The 24,862-nt window shown below is 41.4% G+C and overlaps 1 protein-coding gene across 4 annotated transcripts in view; it reads left to right on the top strand.

Annotated features, from left to right (window-relative positions):
* Window positions 1–24,862, top strand: part of FAT3 (FAT atypical cadherin 3) — a 318,771-nt gene that overhangs the window by 163,895 nt on the left and 130,014 nt on the right. The gene's annotated exons all lie outside the window — the stretch shown is intronic.

Below are 24,862 nucleotides of genomic sequence, written 5' to 3'. Positions count from 1 at the left end.
GTATTCTGCATTATGTGAGGATTAATATATCTTCAGAGAGAGGAGGAGAGTAGCGTCTGCTAACCCCTAATGCTGTCCCCTTTGGAAAGATGTGTTTACCTTTTCAGAGCTCAGTCGCTGAAGCACAGAGCTGCCCTTACAGAGTTTCAAAAGGGTTTGCCTTAGGGAAGACCTGCAGAGCAGCTATAACTCAGCCTGTTATCTGCACCAGTCTGCCTTTGTGCTTCTCTCCACCTTTTCCCCACTGTCCAGGCAGGTGCAGATATAATTAAAACTTCAAATAGAGGTCCCCAAAGTAGCTTTCAGTGAGTTACTGATTGCTAGCTATGTTGTCTACCCATGACAGATCCTCACTTTGATAGGTGCAAGCATAAATCAAGTCCTCCTGAAAAATCAAAGAAACTTGTCCCGTGTCTAAAAGTCACCCATTTTTCTACATCCTTATGCTTGTATATGAGAGGAAGAAAATATTCTGTACGAAGTCTGGAAACCAAGGTATGTAGATACGGCAGCTCAGAGTCAAATTTGTGCAAATCCTTCCTGATGTTTGTGTCATATTGCACTGAATAACTGCCTTGGTGTCTCGAAAGTGTTGGTAGTTAATAGTGCTTATACACTGTTCCAGTCCTCAGTGTAAGCTGCATCTTAGCCACAGATACAGAAAGTTGTCTTCCCAAGGCTGGGGATGGACTTTTGGTAACTCCTCTTGATAGTCCAGTCTTTAGCAGAAAAAGAAATTGATGAGACACAAAGATACTTTCCACTAAAACCTGATACTATCCAAATGAGACTTCACCTCCTAATTTTGCTGTTAGCAGGATACATATGAAGATATATTAATGGCATAGGGAATTTTCACGACCTTTGTAATTTTTGTGTATTAAAGGGGTGGCTTAGCACCTTCAGAAGAAGTAGATTCCTGTAGTATTCCTTTTTGAGGGCAGAAAAAATCGAGTTATTCCTTAGGTTAACTAAACAAGAAAGGAATACATTGGGAATAAGGAGAACAAAAGATGCCCAAGAATTATCTCATAAGACCAGATGGGTAAGCAGAAGTGTAGATCTGGGATAAACTTATGCTGAGAAACTATCATCTTGTTTGCAAACAGACACTGAACAGGGTGCTTGTGAAACTACTGAGAAAAGATGTGCTTGATCCCCAGGTTTAAATGACGGATTCTAGTTGACAGAAGCTTTGATTACTCCTTGGAGCTACCCAAGCGAAGGAGAAACTGATGCCATTGTCAGCCTAATCAGTGACTAACTGGACCCATCATGTTCTGTCAGGTGTATCAAGTACAGATGTTTGTAAAATTTTCTTAATAGGAGAGTCAGACAGGTCTATCTCATCCATCAGCTGCCTCTTGTGTGGAGAGGCCACCATCACCATTGCTCCCCCTTGCTTTCCTCCCATCCTTGCTCAGCAGAGAAGTCTAATCTAATCTCTGCAACACCTATAGAGGTTGTAGCCTCAGAGCTGTGTTATTGCATTAATTACATGTGTGTGTATGCAGGTGTGTTCATATTTTTCTCCTCTGGATTACTCCTCTTTTCTACCCAAAGATGACCAATAGTTATAGCCGTTCTGCCCCACTCTGCCCCATTTTGTTTCTGAGGTTGTCCAAGGAGCAGCAGCAGCGAGATTCTCCTGTTGCCTCAGTGTTGGTAGAGATCAGTCAGGAGCCTTCAGCTTTTTTATCTTCTCTGGCAGCTGTGGGTTTCTTTCCATTTTTCCATTGCCCACAGAAGTGGACACTCTTGCCTGGACCTCTCACAGCTGAAGGCACAAGCACCAGGTGTGAAGAAGTGGCTCTATCAGTAAAGCTTCCTCTTCTGCAGTAGATGGTTTTCAGCTGTAGATAGTCCTTCCCTGTGAGCCAGAGATCTGTAGCCAGAGATGTCACCATGTGGTTACAAAGCACCAGACAAAAAGCACAAACTTACATTCAGTGATTAATGTGAGGGACACTGGATCTGTAAAATCTGTACCTGACCTCAGCATGAAGACAGGAATTTAGCAGATAGATCTGACTCCTAAGAGTGGTGCCCAAGTGCCAAATTTAAACACAAAAGTGTTATCTATCCTTATTTTAAAGAAATTAGTTAAATTTAGACTGATTATGAAAATAGTTCATTATGGAATAGCTACTTTGGTTTGGGGTACTCAAAATGAAACAAAGAAAAGGAATCTGATTTCAGAAGATGCTCTTCTTCAGTCTTCTAAAAAACTGACTTCTTGAAGGTAGCAGTCCAGATTATTATGCCTGAAAATTAAAAGCAGTTACTGAAGTATGGCTTTGTTCCTTATGTGTAAGAGCATAACAACTCAGTTTGTCCTGCTGAACCTTAACTTCAATTACCTACAGTTCCTTCAGGTGCAGATTTGTTTGCTTGGTAAGCTGGCTCAGAAAGGGACATTGCCAGCATGCTAATGCACCACTGCCATTCAAGGCTTTTTTTTTTTTTTTTTTTTTTAATTTTTCTGACAATAATTTGACCTAGATGTTTGTGTGGGCCTTGCATGGATGCAGAAGAAACTGCAGCCCTGTGCAGCTCAGCAGATTCAAGCCCTGGTTACCGACAATCACTCCTCTCGGCCTTTGGCTCTGGTTTGTGAGGGCAGAAACCTCATCAGCACATCAAGTCATACTCCTGTGTGAGGAAACATGATGAGATTTGACAAAATGAGTGTGAGTGACTGATCATTCATCCCTTTGCCAAGTAGCTGGTGAGCTGATGTGACAGCCAAAACTCAAAGTTTGGCTCACCCATGTCCAGTATCCTGTTCACCTTGTTCTTTCTCAGAGATGTTTCGGGAAGAGGAATTATAACTTGTCTTTTACTTGATCCAGCATCTACATAACCTTTGCTCGTTTCAGTAAAATAAGTCTTCAATATCAGACTGGTCATGTGTGAAACTGTTCCCCTAAGTGCCAGTTTAAAAAATAGTGATAGCTAAAATGCTGCTTTCAAATCAAGATTGACCATTTGTATAAACAAAAATAAATGCTCTAGAAATATGTTTCTCAGTTGTAGCTCAAGTGGCACAGATTTTTTTCCAGTTTCATAAGTCATGTCTGTAAATGAATCTTTCATTTGGACATTTGGAGAGGCTAGGAAATGTTTTATTTCCATTTAATATAGCGCATATCCTTTGGAAAGACGCCATCGCATGCTACGTGCTCTGCACTCTACGTGCATGCACAGACACACTGTGCGGTGAGGTACAGCAACCAAACTCCAAAGCTACAGCTGTCGTAGGAGGGGAAATTTTGGCTATTGATTTCATCGACACAAAGAGGAGGTCAGCTGTTAAGTGTTTCAACTTACTCCTAAACTGTTTTGTAATCCTGCTGTGTTTGTAATACTTGAACAATCATCATTGCTGCAAATTGATGGCATTCCTGTATCCTGGGTTTACAACTGAAACAGGAGAAGTGGAGGAGAGGATATGCTGAGAAGTTGTTAAAGGGGAAGTAACTTGTTCTTCTTGAAATATTTACAGCCTTTCACAGATTTTTTTATGGGCTCCAGGAGAGATTTGAATGAGGTGTTAGGTTGAAAACTGAACTGAGAGGCTGTTCCTTATGTAGGGGAAGATGGTGTAAAGGAATGAACTGTTTGACAGCTGGACTTTGACTCATGAGGGATATTTTTTACAGGAGATGGCGAATCCCCCCCTCCTTTGCCAGCTGCTCAAAAGACGGGGCCAGGTGTGCTGGGATCTCTGCTTGCTTCTCCATCCCCATGCGGGGATGGGGACCGTGTGGGTGGCTTCTCCTCCTGCTTGCAGACTCCCCAGGGAGCCAGGGCAGAGGAGCCGGGGCAGAGGAACCCATGCTGGGCTGTGTTACTGTCACGGGTCCTCGGTGGGTGACTGCCTCTGGGATGCGATGGGCGAGCATGGGGGTAAGTGGGACTTTGGAGCTCCTCTCCTCGGGCTGCAGGTTAAGTCCTTACACAGGGCTTGGCTTATAGGCGCTATCCATAAGCCTATAAAAAGCAATTAAAACATAGCAGCAATCCCCCCTGGCAACCCTTGTGGGCTTGCAGTAAAAACTCTGCAAATAAATTGCTGCTCTTCAACATAAGCTTGTATCAACCACATAAACCCTTTCCTAAGCTTGGCATGGGGAAAGAAATAAAGCAGCATTCAACCAAAGGCTAGGGTTTTGTGTTGTGGGTTTTTTTTTTTTTAATTCTAGAAGTCCAGTTATTTTTACCTAACAAACATTATGACCCTTATAGCTCTCTCAGTGTTGGCACTGGGACTCTGTGTCGCTGGTGTCTGACAACTTGCAAATAATGCAGCGTGGTACGAGCACGTCCTGTGCCAGCAGCGATTACTGCGAGCAGGCGGCAGCGCGATGACAGCCTTGAGAGGTGACATCGGAGGGAATTTCCCAATTATTTCTGCTTCGTTATGCTTAGGGTGATGGGAAGGTCACACAGCGAGCACGCTCCTGCCCGAAAGGTGCAGGTCACCTTTTTCAGACTTTTCAAAATGGTCCCTTTATAATTAGGGGATGTGATTTATTTTTATTATAATTTTTAAAAGATAATAAACTATTGACAGCTGAGGTTGCAGGCTGAATTTAGCCAAAATCACAACCACAGATGCTTGTGTTTTCACACAAGTAACTGTACTCATTAAGTCTTCCTGTATAAACAGTTAAACCTCGGGACTAAATTGCCAAAAGAAGTCAAGACTTCTGAATACCTGTATGCTACTGCCCAGGAATTTATGATTATATCTGAATGTATCTGAATATGAATATATCTGATCTAGGTGTTCCTGCTCCAGCAGGGACATTGGACTAGCTGATCTTTCGAGGTCCTTTCCAATTCCTAACATTCTGTGATTCTGTTAATTTGCAAGGGGAAAGAGGGGAGAATGGCAAGGAGCAATGAAGGCAGCTTTTTTATGGTCGTGCTGCTGACCAAAGGATGAAATTAACCTTGTTTAATGTCACTGTTTCAGAGTTAGGCATCTGTGCTAAACCAGACACGCAGACTTGCCTGTAGGCAGTGGAAAGGGAGCGGTGGTCCAGGCTGCCGAGCAGCCCCTCCTGTGCCTCTTACAGCAGAAACTTGGATTAAAGGTTTAGACAGGACTCCCAGGTTTACTTACCCGAAACTAGACAAGATGACTTTCATCCTTTGTGATGTTTGGCATCGTATCAGTTGAAATAGAATCTTAGAATCACAGAATGTCCTGGGCTGGAAGGGACCCACCAGGATCATCGAGTCCAACTCCTGTCCCTGCACAGGACAACCCCACAGGTCACACCGTGTGTCTGAGGCCGTTGTCCAGTCTCTTCTTGAACACTGTCAGGTTGGGGCCGGGACACCTCCCTGGGGAGCCTGTTCCAGTGTCCAGCACCCTCTGGGGGAAGAACCTTTTCCTCATGTCCAACCTAAACCTCCTCCTCTTATTCCTGTGAATTCCTGCCATGGTGTAGCTCTCATAAAATTATCGGAAAAGTGGGGGGGGTTTCCCCGTCAGAAGATGTTTTAATGTAGATCTAGCAAACACCTTCATTTAAGGCTGTATATTCTGGTGGTGTCATTCCTGTGGAAGGGGGTGTGGAGCAAGAATGGACACACAATGTCTCCTGTGGCTGATGGGTTTCTCAGACCCCTGTCCAAACCCAACCCATTGCCTCTTCCCTTGGGGTAGCAGGGATGGGAAAACTGAGCGGTTCCCGCTCAGGAGCTGGTGTCCTGGTCATGTATTGAGAAGGGCAGGAAAATAGATATATCTGCATGTAGCCCTGAGCACCTGCTCGTTCAAGGGCTAGTGGGAGTCTAACTCAGCTCCTTAGTCCTTCCGAATTGGACATGTTGCATAGTCAGGGGATGACAGTACCACAGAAACTGAATATGTATCAGCCAAGAAACACTTGCTGCATGGAGGATTTTCAGTTGGTGACATGCCACAAAGTAATATATCACTGTATAAAGGACAGGAGAGCCTGAGTCTTTTTATTTTTTTTTTCCCCAATAAAAAATGCCATATACAAGTTTGAATTTTTTGGGTTGAAAAATCCAAATTTTAAATACTTCTTTGGTCTTTTGAGAATAGAAGTCCCAATGCCTTTTCCACAGCTCCCAGTCCTCTGGGCTGGGCAATCCGCTCAGACAGCTTTCTCTGAGCAGCAGTTTTTATCCCGTTGGGATTCTGGGATATGAGGTCTGTGGGAACTGCATCGAGGCATGAAGGGAGACTATTAGACAGCACAGTGGGATCCTCAAACCCAAACTCCTAATTTTAGAGAAAAAATATGGAAATTAAAAACACTGTAATGAAGAGGTGTGGGTTTTTTCACACACAAAAAAAACCCGCAACTGTTGGAAAGCTGAGATTGAGTGAGAAAAGCACTTCATTTGATGCCCAATTTTGTCAAACACACTTGGGAGGGAAGCTATCACTGGTGCTGAGCAGTGTAGGAAGGTATTAATTAGCACAACTCGATGTTAGGTAGGGTCTGGAAAACAAGCCATATAAGAGGAAAGTGAAATTAAGGTCACCGAAGGTAGGAACCTGAGTTCTTCAATGATTTGTTCTCATCATCATGATGCAGTAACATGCAGGCAAAGTAACATTTTCTTTTTCTACTTCAAACTGGGAGAAGAGCACTCCACATGTGGGCATGGAGTGCTAAATGAGAAGCCTTGGGATACCTGAGACATCAGAAGGAGACCCACGTCTCCAGGTCAGTGTCTGAGGGCCAGGAGATGTTCTCAAAGCCTTGGATGCTTATGTGTAAGCAGCTGAATTGAACATGTACTGCTGAGCTCCCTACATCACATACAGACACCGAAATTTAAGTGTCTTAGTCTCCAGATGAGTCCCATCTGATGTTTCACATTTAATGAATTACTAATTTTTCAATTACAGGTCTGCTTCCTGTAAAGGAAACTTGTATGTATGCTCCCTTCTTCATCGCTAAGGAAAAAATACAACTCCAAATGGAAATTTTGCATTTTTTTGGAAACCTATTCAATATATGTCTCAGTCTTTTTTTCTGTATTTATCTAATATATATTTTAAACATGACATGCCCTTTGTTTATCCTTTGTTTATGATCCACTCAGACATTTGGGAAAATAGAAGATGGTTGGAAATGAGGAGTCGGTGTGTCTAGTTGATGTCTGTGCTGTTGCAGTGTTTGTAGACAGCTCTTCAGTCTTTCCTTGCTTGTGTATATTTATGCATTTGACCTTGAACAACTCACTAAGCCCCTCTGTGCCTCAGTTCCCTGACTGTCCAAGAGCAGCATTCCCGCCTGTCTGCATTGACAGCCCCTTTTTTTATTAAACCTCATTTTTTTTCTGGACATGGAATTTCTTGTATTTTCCCATGAGATCGTTCTAGTATTTTTCAGGGAAAAGAGATAAATAGACTGCGAGTACAAAGCTAAGCAAAATGTGTATCCATTATCGCATCGATGGGTTCAGCAGCCTCTTGGCAAATCCAGTCTCAGCGGAAAGCACAGTCTGCTTTTTTGTATTTTGAAGTTGAGTTTAACCCATGGATCATGCTTATGGGAGAGCGGGCTGTTTTTCCGAGGTTGTTTTTCCTCCCTTTGTCAACTTACGTACTGTGCAGGGCGCAATTTCTCTTGGGACAAGTTGACAAATACGCTGTCCAAAGTAATCTTGATGTATATCCAAACCCTTCTCGGAGCGAGGCCGAGCACTTTGGCAGGTCCCGAGTGCTGACAGCCGCGGCCCCGCTGAATGGGCCGGCGCAGGGCAACCCTGATTAACGATGCACACACAGCCCCGAGAAGCGACGCTTGAGCAAACAGGGGTGATGTCAGCCCTGGCAACAGATGGCAAAGCCCCTTCTCCCGCACTCCCCTTTCTCCCGCGCTCCGCGGGCTGCTCGAGCGCTCGGCGCTGGTGAATTAAGAACAATGAGAGTAGCACAGGGTTAACCGCCACTTTTATCAGCGTTTTTGTGCTGGCTTAGCTCTTTCGCAGCAAAATGTCAGCGGCTGAATTGATTATTTTTTTGTTTTGTTTCGCTGTTCAGACGCAAGAGAAAAGTGGCCACAAGCAACTTTTAGCTCTTGGAGCCTCCTGCTAAAAGGGGCATAATAAACATTCTTCCTGCAAATGTGGCAAAAGCAATTGAACGTGGAGCTGTTTTATAGAGGTTTCTGATGCTGTTGGAAATTGTTATGGGTCAGTTGCTATTTCTAACATAAACCTCAACTGCTCAGGGTGGCTGGAAATGTCTGTGTTAATTACCATTAGGCTGAGGTCTTGTCTGTAGACACAAGTTGTATTGCTTTAACTACACTGGTATCATTAAAGCAGTACAAATACCCTGAAGTGAATGCAGTTACAGCAGTATAAATGAGCTTGTTTATCCCATAATCTATGCTAGTATAAAGCACCTTTAAACCCATATAATTGCACTCACTGGGGGTTGTGCCAGTGTAAATATTTTGGTACAGAAATCAATAACTGGCATAGATGGAGGCAGGAGGCTGTCTGGGTCCGACAGGCTGGAAGTGCAGCACTGCAGCAGCTTCCAGACTGAATGCTCTGCTATTTTTGTTTTTAATCTATCATTCTTGTCCTGACCTAGAAATAAAAAATTGGATGGAAAGTTGAATTTATCTCAGTGGCAGAAATAGGGGTCACGAGTGCCATCTCCCTCCTTGAACTCCAGTGGCCAGAGGATGCGGGAACCGTCTGAGCCATGGGAGAGGAGAGGTCCTTCCTTGCACACAGAGAGAAAGAAGCCAGCTGGCAGAGGATCCTGGAAAAGTATCAGTGACGGGAGAGAGAGTGATGTAGCTTAAAATAAGGCATTCGAATCTGCTTCACAGCTTTCTGGGGCTGCTCTAATTTATGTCGTAAGGCCACACTGACAGCTCCGAATCCAGGAGGACCTGGGGTGAGACACAGTCCCATTCTGCCTCCCTCATCTGCCTACTGGGTTTTATACCTTAGGACGCAGAGTGTGGGACTCTCCTTATCAAACTGTGGTCATCTGCACCTGAGCTTGTTTTATAAACTGCGTTTATAGTGACCAGAGAGAGATAGACCCCCTTAAACTGCATTTTATCTCCTCTTAGCTTGGATATCTAAAATAAACCATGTAAATTATGCTTAAGAAGTGCCTGCTTCTCTCCTTTGACTGTGCAAGGATGTTTGTCAGCCAGGTAGGATGCAGGTGAGTGCAATAAGTCTTACCTGTACTGGTTCACCAGGGTCCCGTTCTGGTCCATGGCACCTGCACTAACCCTGGGCCTTAGGAGGAGTGCTGGTGGTGTGGCTGGAGCAATGCTTACTGACTCACGGAAAAATCCATGTATTAAAAATGCATTTTATCTTACTTCTTTGCCTTTCTTTGACTGACAAAGCAAAATTATTCTGCGGCATAAGGTGTCTTAGTGAACTTTTACTGAAATGTTGCTCATTTCACTTTTTAATCCACTATTGTTCATTATCTTGTTACTTTGCACTGTTCTGCCTCAACTCACTTCTGGCTGCTTGTACAAGCATTGGCTCTGGAAGAGAAAGAGATGCTGTAGCTCTTTATGCATCCCTGTTTTGTACCACCATCACCACACTGTGCAGCAGCTACCAGGATTGTCCAGGTGCTCCAGCAATCCACTCAACTCTGTGCTACCGTTACCAGATATCATGGCCTTTTTGAAAATGGTGGGGTTTTTTGTTAGTGTGATTAGATCTGTGCCTATCCTGGCTCATATGAAGCTCCATCCCAGCTGCCAGGAAGCCTCCAGTCTCTGCTCCCAGTTCTTGCATGTCTCAGTGATACCCCAACGCACTTTCTCCAAGCTCAGTCCAGTGTGCTAGGGGTAGATTTGGGCTTTAAAGTAGCTGACAGTGATTTAAAACATCTTAAAATGTTTTAAATACCTGCTCCATTTGCCTTATCTCTGGGTTGGTTTACTTTCACCAAGCACATCCCAGGTACCTACAGCAGGTACAACCTGATCCTTTTGGATCCTACAGGACCGGTTTCTAGACCTAGGGCTGTGCTATCGCTGTAAAAACAATGTTGCTAGTGAAATGAATAATTTAGGTAACCGAGAATGCCTAATTGATTCATCAAGGGTTATACAGCCTAACCACTTAAAAGCATCATCACAGGATCATGCTGTGAAATGCCACTCATCCTCCTGCCACATGAAGCCTGAGGAGCAAACCTTCTGCATGTTTTAAGGCGGTACTGAGTCTTAGCCTTAAAACCCCAGAAACTCGTGGTTTCTCCTTGCCTCAGAACTTTCTGTCATGTATTTGTATATGATTTTTACCCATATTTACCCTTTTTTTATCCCAAGAAGGAGTCTCAAAATTGCTTACATCCTTAAAACACAAACCTGAAAGAGTGAAGGTAAGTTTTAAACGTGCTCCTGCTATGTTTTGCTCCAGTCTTCAACATGTAGTTTTATTTTTACAGCTAAGATTCCTTGTCCGTAAAATAGGAGAAATCCATTTAACCTGTGGAGGAGTTAACCTCATACCTCCCACAGGCTTTCGGTGCTGAATTCATTGACATTTATGAGGTACAATATAATCTTTGTTTGCTAAATGTTGTTAGAGAACAATGATGTTGAGGTTCTAAGATTTTCCTGGATTTTATTTTTTTAAATTATTTTTAAATGCCTGTCGAAAACTAGAAAGTCACTGAGAAATGAAGTTTTATTTCCAACTTGATAAAACATATAGAAAACTATGGAGAACTTAAGTAGCTTAGTGTTGTTTTTAGTCCTGTGTCTGAAGCAGTTTTATTCCCTTTAGCACTGAATAAAAAAATTGTAACTGATCTGTAAATCAACCCTTTGATGCAGTAAAACTGCCAGGAACCAAAACTGCTCTGGCTCAAATGATAGACACTTATTCTGGCTGACAACTTATACTTTTAATTGGAAGCTACAGCTTTTGAAAGGAATTGGACAGGGTGAAATCATCACAGTCTTAGATGTAGACAATGACAGAAGCCAGTATGTTCAGTTCTCTTCGTTGAGGTTTGTGACACACAGAAAAAACTGCTGATCTTACTGGATTGCGATTGAAGATATTTGCCCTTCACTGAATAATGAGCTTGCAATCACATTTTGCTGGAATAGGTTCTTTGTACAAACGAAACTTAAATCAGGTGGAAGTTAAATCTAATTTCTTACTCTCTGATCAAAACCTTCATGCTTGAGCACCTCGTAGAGAGGAACATTAGGCTCACATTTCTGTAATCTTATTTGTTATTCAAGATTTGCTCCTGATAGCTTAAACTACTGAAAAAAACCCACCCGTACAGCCTTAAAAATGGAAAATTGATTCATTTTCACCACTTTGCAAAGCCTTTCATTATAAAGGGCGAGCAAAGCAAGTAGAAAAGAACTGCATGCATCCAAAGTCACCAAATCTTTCCACTTGTTCCCAGGGCTCGGACAACAATGCCACTATGAAAATCGCTCTGAGGAGGAAGAGCATGCTGGGTAATGAGATGCAAATGAGCACACCAAGCATCCCACTCTGCTTCAGAGCCTTTGTATCCAGTAGTGCAATAACAACCAGCTTTTGAGTCATGATAGGTTAGCACAGAATAGGTTTCACGATGGGTGTGTGTATTATCCTCATGGTTCTCCTCAGCTTGTGGTCAGCAGGACAGTTAAACGTGGCATCCATTTTATTGAGAAGTCGCCTAGATTAAAACTAGCTGAAATAAGAGTGTCACAGTTAAGTGTAACAAAACTCAGTGTGAGATCTTGTGGATGGAGAACGGCATTTTATTTTATTTAGCTTGCTCTGTAAGTTGATTCTGCCCACTCGCACTCTCATACCCTGCACAGCAAGGCACGTGTATCCAAGTGCTGCTGCCAAGATGACTCGTGCAGAAAACTCAAGTCCTCTCTGTGTTTCTTGGGTTCTTCTTGACTGACAAGGAACTGAGTTTTGGACAGGTCTTTTGAAACATTTAGGAATTAACAATTATCTTTGCATCACAATCTTGCGTATTTCTGCCTCTCTACATCATTGCTCACTTTCTTCATCTCCTCATCTTGGATATCTTTAGGGCTATTGTCTGTCTGTATTTTAGGGTGACAATATATGTGACCTGCTGTAACCTTGTTGCCCTCCTCCTGCTGCCAGATCACAGGTCTTCTGCTGACAAGTCATCAGTGCAGGGACCTTATCAGAGCCTACTGCCCAGATGTAAATAGCACATTCCCCAGAGTTCACCTGTTTGACTGCTGTCAGTCATCTCCTTGGTTTATCAATATAGACCATTCTTTTAAACCTGACTGTTGTTTCTTTCGGTGCTTTCATATGCATACGTTTCCATTTCTCTTTCATCCATATCCCGCTTAATATTTCTGATAGGGATCTGTACAAGAAGAAGGTAGCTCAGGAGACTCGATTTACTTATTTGGAAGGACTTGGGAAGGAATAGAGGAGTAGCTTCGATTGCTCCTTGGGCTCACAGTTGTGCCATGCAGGTCTGGGAGAGACTCAGAGCCCCATTTGTGTGACCAGGAGAGAAGCACAGGTGAGGTGTGGATCACGTCACACACATCCCTCCTTCAGCTAGGTGAACGTCATTATCTGGGTTCATCAGAGCATGAAGAAGTAGAATATGAGGACTTGTGCACTAACGAAGAGTCGAAAGGAGAAGTGTATAAGCAGTGATGGATCAAACCAGCAGGGCTGTGTTTCAGGCAGGAGAAAGTAAAAAGCAAGTGGTGGTTGTCCCTACAGTCATAGTACTTCCAGCAGCAGCTTATCACAACCTCTGGATGCATCTTCTGTTCCAAAAGCAAGTGCTTGTGGTAGCACCACTCTATCTTCATTCATTAGGGGATGGCTGGCCCTTGCTCCTCTGTCATCAACCCCATCAGTGGCCAAGGCTTGCTTAACATGCCCTGCTTTCCGTCCCCTATGCTGAGACGGATGTACGTTCACATCCTCCTCCAGTGCAAATCTCCTTATTCCTCTGTCCCCTCTATACTCTCATGATAGTCCCTTCAGGTTCTTCCCCAGTCAGTCTGGGAGTTATAAATAAATCAGTGTCACTGTTTGAAAGCAGCCAGCAGGGATGATGCTTGGGATGCTACTGAGACCCCCCCACTGAGCAAGTGAACATGGGGTCTGCCTGCCCTTCCTCCGCTCCATCTGCCTGTGCACATGGAAAGAGCTCAGCCAGAGAATCCCACCTCTTACTGGGTGTCAAAGCAAGAGAGAACTCTTCACAAATATCTGATTCTGCTCCTCTTCCTCATCTGAAGATTTACTGGTACCCAGGGCCCACACTTGCATCTCTGCTCTGACAGCTGTTCAGCCAGGCTGAGGCCCTGGACTGGCTTTGCAGAGAAAAGCAGCTACGTTCATGTTCCAGTTTTATTGTGCGTTTTCGTTATGCGCTGAGCCGTTGAAGTGGGGGATCAGAGCTAATACCATGTTTTACCCATTGATAACAATTTAAATAAATCCCTGCCCAGAGAAGTGGGGAAAAAAAAAAAAGGCAAGCAGAAAACTCTGGAAAGCAAAGGAATTAGTTTCAGTCTTTAAAGAAATTATTTTCTTTACATACTTAATACATTTTGGAAAATGCTTAGCTGTTATGGCTGAGTTATATGTGATTGTTAGTTAATAATAAGATCTTAATATTACACAAGTGGGTTTTTCCTTTATAGATCACAAGGCACTTTTCAAAGAAAGAGATCCATTACCCCAGTTTTATGGAAAGGGAAACTTAAGCACAGAGACATTAAATATCTCATGTATGGTTAAGGACCAAGACAGAGGTTGGGATGGAAACCAAGCAGAGGTGTCTCAGTATGGTTTCTCAGGCAGGAGGCCACCTTGGGAAGGGCAGGAGAATCTTGAGAGTCTGAGGTCTATCTGTGAGTTGCATGTCATGAAACAAGGCCATATATCTTTTCTATGAGGCTTCTTCCCACAGCTCTGCATTCTGCCTCTGGATCGGGAAGGTCACCTTGCCGATGAATCATTTTTTTAATTAGAGATGAAGATGAGATTGACCTGGGGAATCTGCGGTTAGCGTGAGGGGCAGCTCTCCCAGGGCTGAGGGTTTGCTGAGCTGGAGACAATTGCTGGTAAGGAGGGATCAACGCCTTTCTTTTGAGCGCAGTTGGGAGAAAAGCTGAGGTTGTTCTTCTATTGTCAAGAACAGAGCTCAGTTGAGGGTGTGTGTGTAAAAATGTGAAATCGCTTCTCTTTAAAAGGTAATGAGGGTGTCTAGATTAGGAGGAAAAACTGACAGCTGTGCCCCGCACACCCTCCACACCTCCTCCACAATTGAGAGAGGAAAATACCAGGACTTCATCATGCTGTGACCCATGCATATGTTATACAAAAGTGTTCATTGGAAACTTTTTTATTATTATTTTTTTCCTTCCTTTGTTATTACATCAAAATATGCGAGAGAAAGAGATTGAACAATAATTCATGATGTATTCAGGCCCAAGGTGCAGAGTATTTGCATAGCCCCTTTCCACTGAAAGTGGGACCACCTACCCCTGCTGTGGATGTTATATAAGTCTTCTTTCTTGCAAACAGTGAAATTAATTAGCATAAATTAGAACAAGAGTCTAGTTAGGCTCAGTCGTCGCTTTTGCAGAATTATGAGGCCTTTGTGCACAAAAAAATTAAAGAAAATTGTATAATGATTATGTGTGCTGGTTACTAAGCTAGCCACCAGTTATATATATTTATAACTATTCCTGCCAGTAATAATTATATGCTAATTATAACCCAAATAGAATTCTGTAATTTCTCCCTGAAAATGAAAGCGATGCAGGGGGATGTTAAAATCTGTGATGAGGCATCGTATTAGCAATTAGGTTTTTAGGCGGCACTGCACTTTTTATGGGAAGAAAACAAAAGAAGATACGAATGCTATTTCTGTTCTTATGCTTTCGTTTGAGCCTAAATAAAGGATTTGAACTTGAAAACCTTCTTATCCCACAAACTGTGAACTGCCGTGTGAAGTGTTTTAGGATAGCTAACCTCTTGCATGACAGTCCCTCAAGGGCATTTGCTCAGTTGTTTCAGAGCATCACAGCCCTAAGGGATGACCCAGGCTGCAATGACACCACAGAGAAATTGCCCATCAGTTGTGCTGAAGGAGCCAGTGCAGCTTGGGCACTTCGAGTATTATCAGTCTTTTCATTTAACAATTGCAGCTGTGGATTGCAGACTGTGTGTTTGATGGTTGTTCTGCCCTCTCCCCGTCCTCGAGGGATCATTTTTGAGGGTAGGCTTCTTGGGGTTGCAGTTTGAGCAGTAGCTTCATCCAGCCTGAGGTCAGGCACTTCACAGAGATGCCTGAAGCTATTTATGGTCCAAAGCGACCACAGTCAGGTGGTGACTGTGGTTTGATACAGGCATGTTTGCAGACTTCACCCTGCTGTCCACAGCTATTTGGGATTGGGCTTCTTCCTGGCCAAACCCAACTCACTGTCACCACTTCTAGGAAGTAAGAATAACTATGATCATCTCTGTTCCAGAAATGTGAAAGAACTGGCACCTTAAATTGAAGTCCTGTAGCAAGTAACTGTTCAGGGGTATTATCAAATCTGGGATTTGAACCATAAAATTGGGAGGTAACAAAATGTCAGTGATAAAGAGCAGGAAGACAGGGTGAAGAAATAAGCCTTGCAGTCACAGAACTATTTGTCTGACCTCTGTCATCTGCAAGGCTTTCGAACGTATTTTGAAGGACAGTATAATTAAAAACATGGAAATAAATAGAAAATGGGATAAAAGTGCTCATGGATTTAGCAGAAGTAAATTGCATCAGCCTATCCTGTTGTCATTGATGAGATAAATGATGTTCTAAGAAATGCTCTGTGTGTCGTCTACACGGACTTCAGTAATGCATTTGATATGGTTGCACCGCAGAATTTATGAGGTGCAAGGACATGGAGATTAATAGTCAAACTGATATGTGCATGTGCGACTGGCTAAAGAGGAAATAAAAATGGTGAGTCTTGAAAGAGGAATTTGCATGCTGAAGGGCACACATTAGCAGATTATTTCAAGTATTGGCTAGACAAACAATCTTGTTGGGTGGTTTCTTCGATGACGCTGGCTTCAAAAGTGGGAGTTTGCTCTGATCCAGAGACATCCTCCAAACAGGAGAGGTTGGGGGGGAAAAAAAAAAAAAAAAAGAGGAAGAAAGGATCCCTGGGAGTTTGTCGAGTAGAAATTCCTTAGTAGACTAAACAAAATGGTGTATTTGAGGACTAAAGAAAAGACTGCGGCTCTCTGCCAGACTCGCATCCACTGGAGGCAGTAGCTAGGCCGCTTTAGCCGGGTCGTGTAGGCCTTACCTGGAGCAGAGTGTACGACGTCCATCCATCAGGCTTAGGGGGGATGAGGGCTGGAACTGCCATGCAGAAGGGCAACGGCACATTCATTAGGTGAGATGAAGCCAAAGGAGCTTGGCTTGGTTAGTTGACCGAAATTAACGTGCAAATAGTTCATAAACACAGTCTGTCTGGAAACAAGGGCTTTTAACTATGCAGTCATTTTCCCCAACAGCCTTCGAGGAGGAACACAGGGAACAGAAAACGTGGCCATTTTTTAAATGGAGAGTAATATTTAAGAGAGTGGTGGCTTTGCCTGCAGTTGCTGAGGACTGTTCTGGCCGAGTTTTGAAGGGATGAAAGGGAGTCCCTCCGAGTTCCCTGTTCTACCAGGCTGAACAGACTGGCACGCCATATTGTCATTTTAAACAGATTCTAGGAACAAAAAAAGCCAGAATCTGCCTTCAAAGGAAAGCAGAATCCAAATTCTTCATTGAAGTAAATGTTTGCTGTGCATTTTGTGCAGAGTTTTGATATTTTCAGCAATAAGCTAAGGAAATTCTAACGAGAGACAGAAGGGACAACCAAAGAGGAATGAAAAAGTTTTGCTTGAAATTCTCCTCTTTTTTTTTTTTTTTTTTTTCCAGACATAACCACACATTAGAAAACCTAGCTGTTTTTAAAAGCAATCATTTTCTATACCTAGCTTGTTTCAAAGAGGTCGTTTCACTCTCATTGTCACCTCAGGAAAAACAATAAGGCAGCAGTCCTTCACGTAATTGCACAGGCTCGCCTGGTGTGTTCTCTTTCTTGTTCAGTGAAGTATCATTCATTTGGATCAGAATACAGTCTTTCTAAATTAGAGGTTTACATGTGTAATTATATAAAATGATATGTTTGTTTACATCTCCTAGTAAAATGTACATCGTTTTCTATCATTTATCTTTGAAATTCAATTTCATTTTGTCGATCCCTAATTTATTGGAGGAGATGAATGTGCTGTTAGAGTGTTTACAACGCCTCTCACTGCCTGTGGGTAATAAAATTACTCTGGTTATTGCTATTCATTTTGACATTTCTGTGGTTAGGAATACACAATAGTTTTACTTTCCTGAAAATATGGGGGAAATCCTAATGCTATTTATTGTGACTACTCTTTTTTTTTTTTTAATCTGAAGTCCTAGATTTACTTAGAAAGAGTAGCAGGACAGTTGACAGCTGATGGCTGTATTTCTCAACAGATTTGTGTACTCATTTCTGTGTTCAGTATATGTATGGAAAGGCTGTGTTCATACCTTTGTGGGTACTGTTAATAAATATTTGAGATTTCTAGTAAACTCATCAGTAAACCCATACATTGCCATATGAACTACTGCAAATTCAGCTTAAGGGCTCTGCTGCATGAGCAGTGAGTATAACGAGTTGCTGAATTTATGGAACATTTTTGGAAAAGCAGTGTTTGTTTTACTTATTCCTTTTGTCTGTTTAACTTGTTGGGTTAAAAAGCTCATATTTTCAGCAAACAATCCCGAGGCATTTTTCTCCCCAAGCAGAGCTTTCAAGGGTAACTCTACAGAACATTTCCTTTGATATCTTCATGTGATTTTCTTTCTGCATCCTTGTTGCTTACAGTATTTTTGCGAAAGGCAGATTAGTAACTGCATCTGCTTTGGACTGTGATGTGATAGCATCAGTGTTGCAGGATGTTCAGAGCATCTTGCAGGGCACAAGAACTCTGGAGAAAGCTCTCTAATTTTAAATTCTTGTTTCCACATAAAAATTGTTTTATTTGAAGATGAGGATTGGTATCTTAATGAGGAGAAAGTTTCCCCCAGCAACCAAGGACTAGAAAGCTTTGAGATGAGACCTCAGCTTATCCATACAGACCATCTCTGTGGGTGTGATGTATAAGCCCTGACATATACAGTCCTGTGCTGCCTGGCTGTGCTGGTTCAAGACCCTCACACTGCGAGTAGAGAGAGTGTAAACCCTGTACTGCTACGACTTGCAGCCAGACAATATACTCCGAGGTTTCAGTCAAACCCTGTATAACAACCTGGAGTCCCTGGTCATACTTCTAACCCATCCCGCACTTGTATTTTTTAAATGATAAGATTTTTTAATAAATATGCATAGCAGGAAACGTAAACATGTTTTAATAATGGACAGTAAAACACGCAGTAAATTGTATGCTATTAGTCTTGTGCCAGGGAAGGGGAAGACGCTGCTTTTCTACTCCTCTTCCTAACCCTATGAAGACACTGTGCCTTCGGCTTAAAACAGAGGAACGTATTGGGCTTCGTTTATTTTAGCCTGCTTGCTACCTGTCAGATACTCTTTTCATATTTCATCTAAACAAAGTTTGGAATTGAGAAATTAATAAAGGAGTTCTTTAAAATTTCATTTTTTAAAAATTTAGTCTTTATACCATAAAATTTGCAACACTTCCAGAGACAGCAGTAAAATATGCTGTCTCTCCATATCAGATTCTGTTATCTTTCAAGCAGTACTTCAGAAAACAGCTCAGGTAAGGTTATCCATCCACAGGTGGAATGAAAATAATTTAATTTTGTAAGGAGGAAGCTATTGAACTCTCCTTGGCTTCATAGCCATATTAGGGAAATTCAATCTGCGTTAGAAAATAGCCTGTAGCAAACTGATTTTTGGTCCCTACGTGCCACAGTATTGAAAAATATGTGAGATTCTTCTAAGCCAAAGGTCAGTTTAGTTCACTGTCACACCTACAGCCGTGGGCTGATCTGGATGCGTAGAGAATAAGCATCAGAAGAAGCAAACCCACAGCAATGTTTCTCTCTCTGTACTACTGTTCAAGCTATCCAGTGCTTAGAGATTTCCTCTGCCATAGCCTTCGCTTTCAACAGCCCTTGGTGAATTCTAATTCTGTGGCTCTCCAAGTCCATGAATTAATCTGTTTCTAACAGAAATATTTCAAATAATAATTGGAACATGGAAAGAATGAATATGGGTAAACCTCAGAACTAAATATACCTCTGTAAATATGTGTATTTTAGGATAATTTTAAAAATTTACCTCATTTGGTATATGTAACACGTCACACACATACACACAGATACTCAAATATTTGACTGTATATACAGTACATATGTATATATTTGTATAGCATGGTCTACCAACTTAAGCACACACAGACATGCAGAGCTTTTATTTGTATGAGGACCCTTCTGTGAAACAAAAGAGCTAACTGAGGGCAGAGCATGGGTTATTCAGCTGGAAGATCCTAACTGGCAATTGGCCATTCTAATTAAAGCACTGAAAGCAGAGTTAGGAGACAGGTTTGCATTTGTCCAGGTCCCGTCACCCGTTCTGACTGCAAGGACAGAGGTAGCAAATGCCTTTTTTTCAAGAACAGAAAGTGTTAAGAAAACAAAGAAATGCCCAACTTTAACAGCGTATAAATTAATGTTTATGTGCATAGTCTACTCTGACAGACTAGTTGATATTTTATGGAATTTATGAAATAGTGTTGTCCAATAAATACATGATCCTCAGGTGACAATTTGGGTTAGTGCAGTTTTGGCATTATTTTCCCCACCTTTGTTTGTCACCTTCACTTTGATCAGCATCGAATTCGCCTAAGATTTGAAAAGTCACTATTTGCTTTTACTCTGTACATTATCCCACATTTCTTGTCAAGTTAATAATAAAAGTATCTATAAACATAAATATCTCTATTAGCTTTAGGCCATCCTATAAAATATATTTATAGTTCCGGTAGCGTACAAAGCAAACTTTGATAAAGATTGTCAAAAATGTCAGAATTCAAATTAAATTTTGGAGCTCTGGTAGGATTATGTGGCAGTATCACAACCTCCTGAGGAAGGAATAATTTGGGTATGCAAATGGAATAGATATACTGAACTCTTTGAAATGAAAGATGTTGGCCTCAAATTACATTTGAATATAAATTTGTTTGCCTTGCTTTGTTTATGTTAAATAAGTTAAGAAATGTCTGTGCTTTTTCAACTATTCTTGACTAAAAATAAAAATGCAAAGATTACATATGAGAGAGATTCTAAGCTAGCATAAATTTACAGAGCTTCTTTGATTGCCGTGGACTTGCACTAGATTGAGCCTGTTGCCTGCGTATCATCAGAGAGCGATGTGTACTTTTGGGTATTCCTCGGATATAGACATTTAGCGTAGCCACATGGTTAAGCATCCAAGGAGAACTACTGTTATAAAATGCAATATATCATAAAAGACTCAGACAGAACATTATATCACTTTTGAATAAGAAAGCGTACCTTAGCTGGCACGAAAGAACCAACAGGCTACGCATCTCTCTTTCAGGTTTACTGGCTTTATTATGAATAAAGATGCAGTTCTCTACAAAAAATAGTTCTAAAGCATTGGTCGTACTGTTGAATTCATAACTTCTTGATTTTATGTCATCTTCAATCATCTGTAAACACACACAGACAAACGCATGCATCCACACACATACCTGGTGTTAATCAGAACTATGATCAAGTTACTGTTTGCTTATATGTAATATTTCCTCATTGCACTTTAGTAACTGCATGCTTCATTCATTGCAAATGCAAAGTAACTCGTGGGTTTTGATCTTTCACTGAACTTTTTTCTTTTTTTTCACTTTGCATCTATGACCTGCTAAAAGCATTATCCCAAGCATCGCTGTTAAATTTTTCTCAAATGGGATCACACATCTGAGCCCTAATAACTGGTGGTTTGTTTTCAGGATGATGTGTTGGCTGAAGATTGTATAGGCTTATGTATTGGTTAAAGTGTCAGGATTTCTTATTTTTGGTTGTGTTCTTTCTTCCGTGTCATTGTTGCTCTACCTAAGCTGTAAGGCAGGTCTGCCTTGTTGCTGACCCCAAATCTCTGGTTCTCCCATCTAGACTGGGGTGAAGGACACTGCTGTTTCTTCTCCATCCACATGCTGAGTTTCCTTTTAGATGGGAATGATTTAGGAGAGGAGGATGATCCCACCCAGTGTACAGAGAGGTGCTGGAAGGATGTTTCCCAGTCGGCATCAGCTGGGACTTGTCACCGTGTCCTGCAGTATAATGGGACATGTTGTGTGGGGTGAGCTTATTCACTTTCAGCATTTCTGAACTATGTAATGGGAGTAGACGGATAATTGTTCCTTGGGAAAAGTACTCCAATAGCAAAAGTAACAGATATTGTAGAAGAGCAAGTTGTATAAGAATATATAGTTTTCTCCATGCTGAAACACTGGGTCAAGAAATGTTTTGGAGCTTCACAAAACAGTTCATTTATATGGCGTGAGGAGCAGATGTGCCACAATGCACGGAGAGATGTTTTAACTCAGAAAGTCAAAGAAAAGTATGAAGTACTGGGAAGAGAATCACATAACCTTGTTTGTGAGCTGATGGTTTTATTGTAAATAACTTTTCTATTGGATCCAGTTTTCCTCTTCATGGATGCTCTTAAAGAATCATCACAGTTATAAATATCTCCTGCCCTTAGCAGCACCATGATGTTTTCTTGGAAATTTGAGAGAAACCATCTGAGAGGTGTGCTATGACTTCTGAAGCTTGTTCATGTTTTTGACTATTTTGTGATAAATGTGTGCTATATTTCCCAACTGGCTTTGGACCGTTGTCCAGATGGCTGTATCTAGAAGAGCTACGGCACATATTGAAGCTAGGAAAAAATAAAAGGTCATTTTTTGTCACTGTGCCCCTGCGATTTTATATCATAACCAGCAGAGAAGCATAACATCATTTCTTTGGGTTTATTTTTTCTCTGTGAGTTATATTTTTTAGATAATGCCATTACACCCTAACAGAGTATGACAATTTAATACAGTTAGAGAAGAACTAAAACTGGGATATATTATCTTGTGCAAAGCCAAGTTCCTCTCAGTTTCCCCTGTATCTTGAAAATAAAGTTCTACATCCTGCTGGGTATTACTATTATGTATCGATGGCATAGGGTACCTGTAAGTACCCTGCAACATAGACAGTGGCATTGAGTGCAGCTGAAGCAAGTTTGCAGATGACACCAAGCTGGGTGGTGCAGATGACACACCTGAGGGACAGGATGCTATCCAGAGGGACCTGGACAAGCTCAGGAGGGGGGCCCATGCGAACCTCATGAAGTTCAACAAGGTGGCAAGGTGGTAAAGCTGTGGGTATTCCTAAACATAACTGGAACATATTCCTTTTTTTTTTCAGTTTTGATGATTGGTCTTAAACAGAATTCCTTGAAATACAGTTTTATAATATGAAACGATGAGATTCGCATCTTTACTAATACTTTACTATAATTAAATAAATATTTATGTCAGGTAGTTGAGATCTGATTTTATGTATAGTCATATTTTAAGCAGTAGTGTTGTGTAGTGTGAACTATGCGTGACTTCAAGAATGCCTGTGGAAGTGAGCAGCCAGGAGACTGCAGTGGGGCCACCAGCAGTGTTGGATGGGAGAGTCCTTCAGAGAACAGGAATGGAAACTGGAGGCTCCACAGCTTCACACACAAATGACCGATTATTTCTAGAGAGTATTGTAACAACCTAATGAAACTGCCGAGAGCTGGCAGCTGTATGTAGAGCTGTCTTTAAAGCAAAAACAACTAGTTGTGTTAGCACCATACCTCAGGATCAGGTCTGCACAACTGATGGTGATCTTCTGGTTACCTGCCCTTTAGGACCAGCTGTTAAGTCTGGGTGCTAAGTCTGTTAAGATCTACTACATTTAAAGTATAGGCAGTTCTGTCGTAGAGACTTGCCATATCTTCATACACCTCTTTTTGAAGGAAATTCAGGTCTGAAGGCACTCTGACTATATTGCAGTCCAAAAAGCTCTACATTGAAAAAAGGAAAAAAAAAAAACCCTTTAGTGATAACAGTAGTTTTGTGTGTAGGACCAGTGCTAGTACTAGTACTAGTAGTAGTTTTAGTTTTACCAATGAAAGACAAGTACTGTTCATTCTGGCAGTGATTTTTTTTAGTTTCAGATGTTAGCTTTTGGTCTTCAAAAGCAAAGTGGATTTGTCTGTCTGAAGAAGATGATGAGGACAGAGACCTTTAATTTGCAGCTAGGTATTTCTTGTTTAAGAAGAAAGTAAGTGGGGTTCATGGTGCTACATTAGGAGGGAAGAAAGTGGAAGACGATTATAAAAATGGTCATGTTCCTTACCGTGGTTAGATTGTGCTTGATAAATATCCATAGTGACCATGCATGTGATGAACAGGGATATTTCAAATCTGAAATTTTTACTTTATCAATTTATTGGGGCTGAACTGCTCTCATAATCAAGAACTTCTTCCCAGTATCTCTGTGTTCTGTCTAGACATGGGGGGATCTCGTGTGAATGACATCAATTTGTCATCCGTACTCTCATATCTGTTTAAACTCATGCAGTGAGTAGATGTCTCCCATATCGCATAACTGTTTTGAATACTTACAATTGCTCAACACAGTCAATACCTGTTCTGTTTTTTCAACCTTTTGACAGCACCGTGCTCTTCCATGTAATTGTAATGACCCACTCTGGTTTCTGTGACTTCCCCTCGGGTGTCAGTGCTGTGGTCTAATAGATCTTGTAATGAGTCTGAAATATTGAAAGCAGAGTGGCCTTTCCTTTGTTCATTTCATCCCATTACTTCAAGCAGTATTTCCCCACTCCTCACCAAAAAAGGTAAAGTGATTCCTCCAAGGAGAAGACAACAGTGTGTGAGGAGCTCTAGCTGTAGAAGCCGTCTGGGACTAGAGGTGTTATGTAGATGTAAGGTGTTGCCGATGGTTGTTTTAAATAATTTAGGGCCATGATGGATTTGTATTTCGATGTTTGGCTGGTCTGATTAAATAAATAAGTACAATAAGTAATCCAGGGAGAATTTATTTTCTTGTCTTCCTTGGTAATCTTAGAGATGATGAATTCTTGACTTTGTTCACTGGCATTGTCTCCAAAACCAGCTTTATCTCTAGGAAAAATTGGTCCCTTTATGCTTGTCAAAATCTATCACAAAACGAACCTGATTCATTTTCCTAACCAAAGAAATGTTTTGTATGAGGGCAAACTCAAATCTCCCTTTAAATCTCTAGTGAGAACAAAATAAAAAACTAAGCTATGTTCATAGAAGATATGCACTGCTTGTTTTGAGGGAACTTTGGAACTGTTTCATTTTCTTTCCTTGGTTTAAGTCTCACAAGACGTTAATAATTTGTGAAAATACCTTGCTTTAAAAAAAAAAAAAAAAAGGGAAAAAAAAAGATATCTTGATCATCCTCATGCAAAAGGGTAGTTTATTTTAAAGACTCAATTTGAGCATGGAACAAATTGATGAAATTGTAGTACAAAACCTTTAATGCATTAGAATGATTACATTTGGAAATCATTATGTATACAAGTAGTTATTACAGAAATAACCTCCTTTGTCAAGTATTCTTGGCATGGAAGTAATCAGCATCCTATCCCATTAATTGTTTGAGAACTCTGAAATCTTTAATGAGTTTTTTTATGGAAGGGTTTCAGTCAAATGCAAATGATTCGTTGAAGCACTTAATCAT

Source organism: Caloenas nicobarica, chromosome 1, assembly GCF_036013445.1.
Source record: "Caloenas nicobarica isolate bCalNic1 chromosome 1, bCalNic1.hap1, whole genome shotgun sequence".
Lineage (NCBI taxonomy): Eukaryota > Metazoa > Chordata > Aves > Columbiformes > Columbidae > Caloenas > Caloenas nicobarica.
Note: the sequence above shows the minus strand (reverse complement) of the source record. Positions and strands in the feature narration are given on the sequence as shown.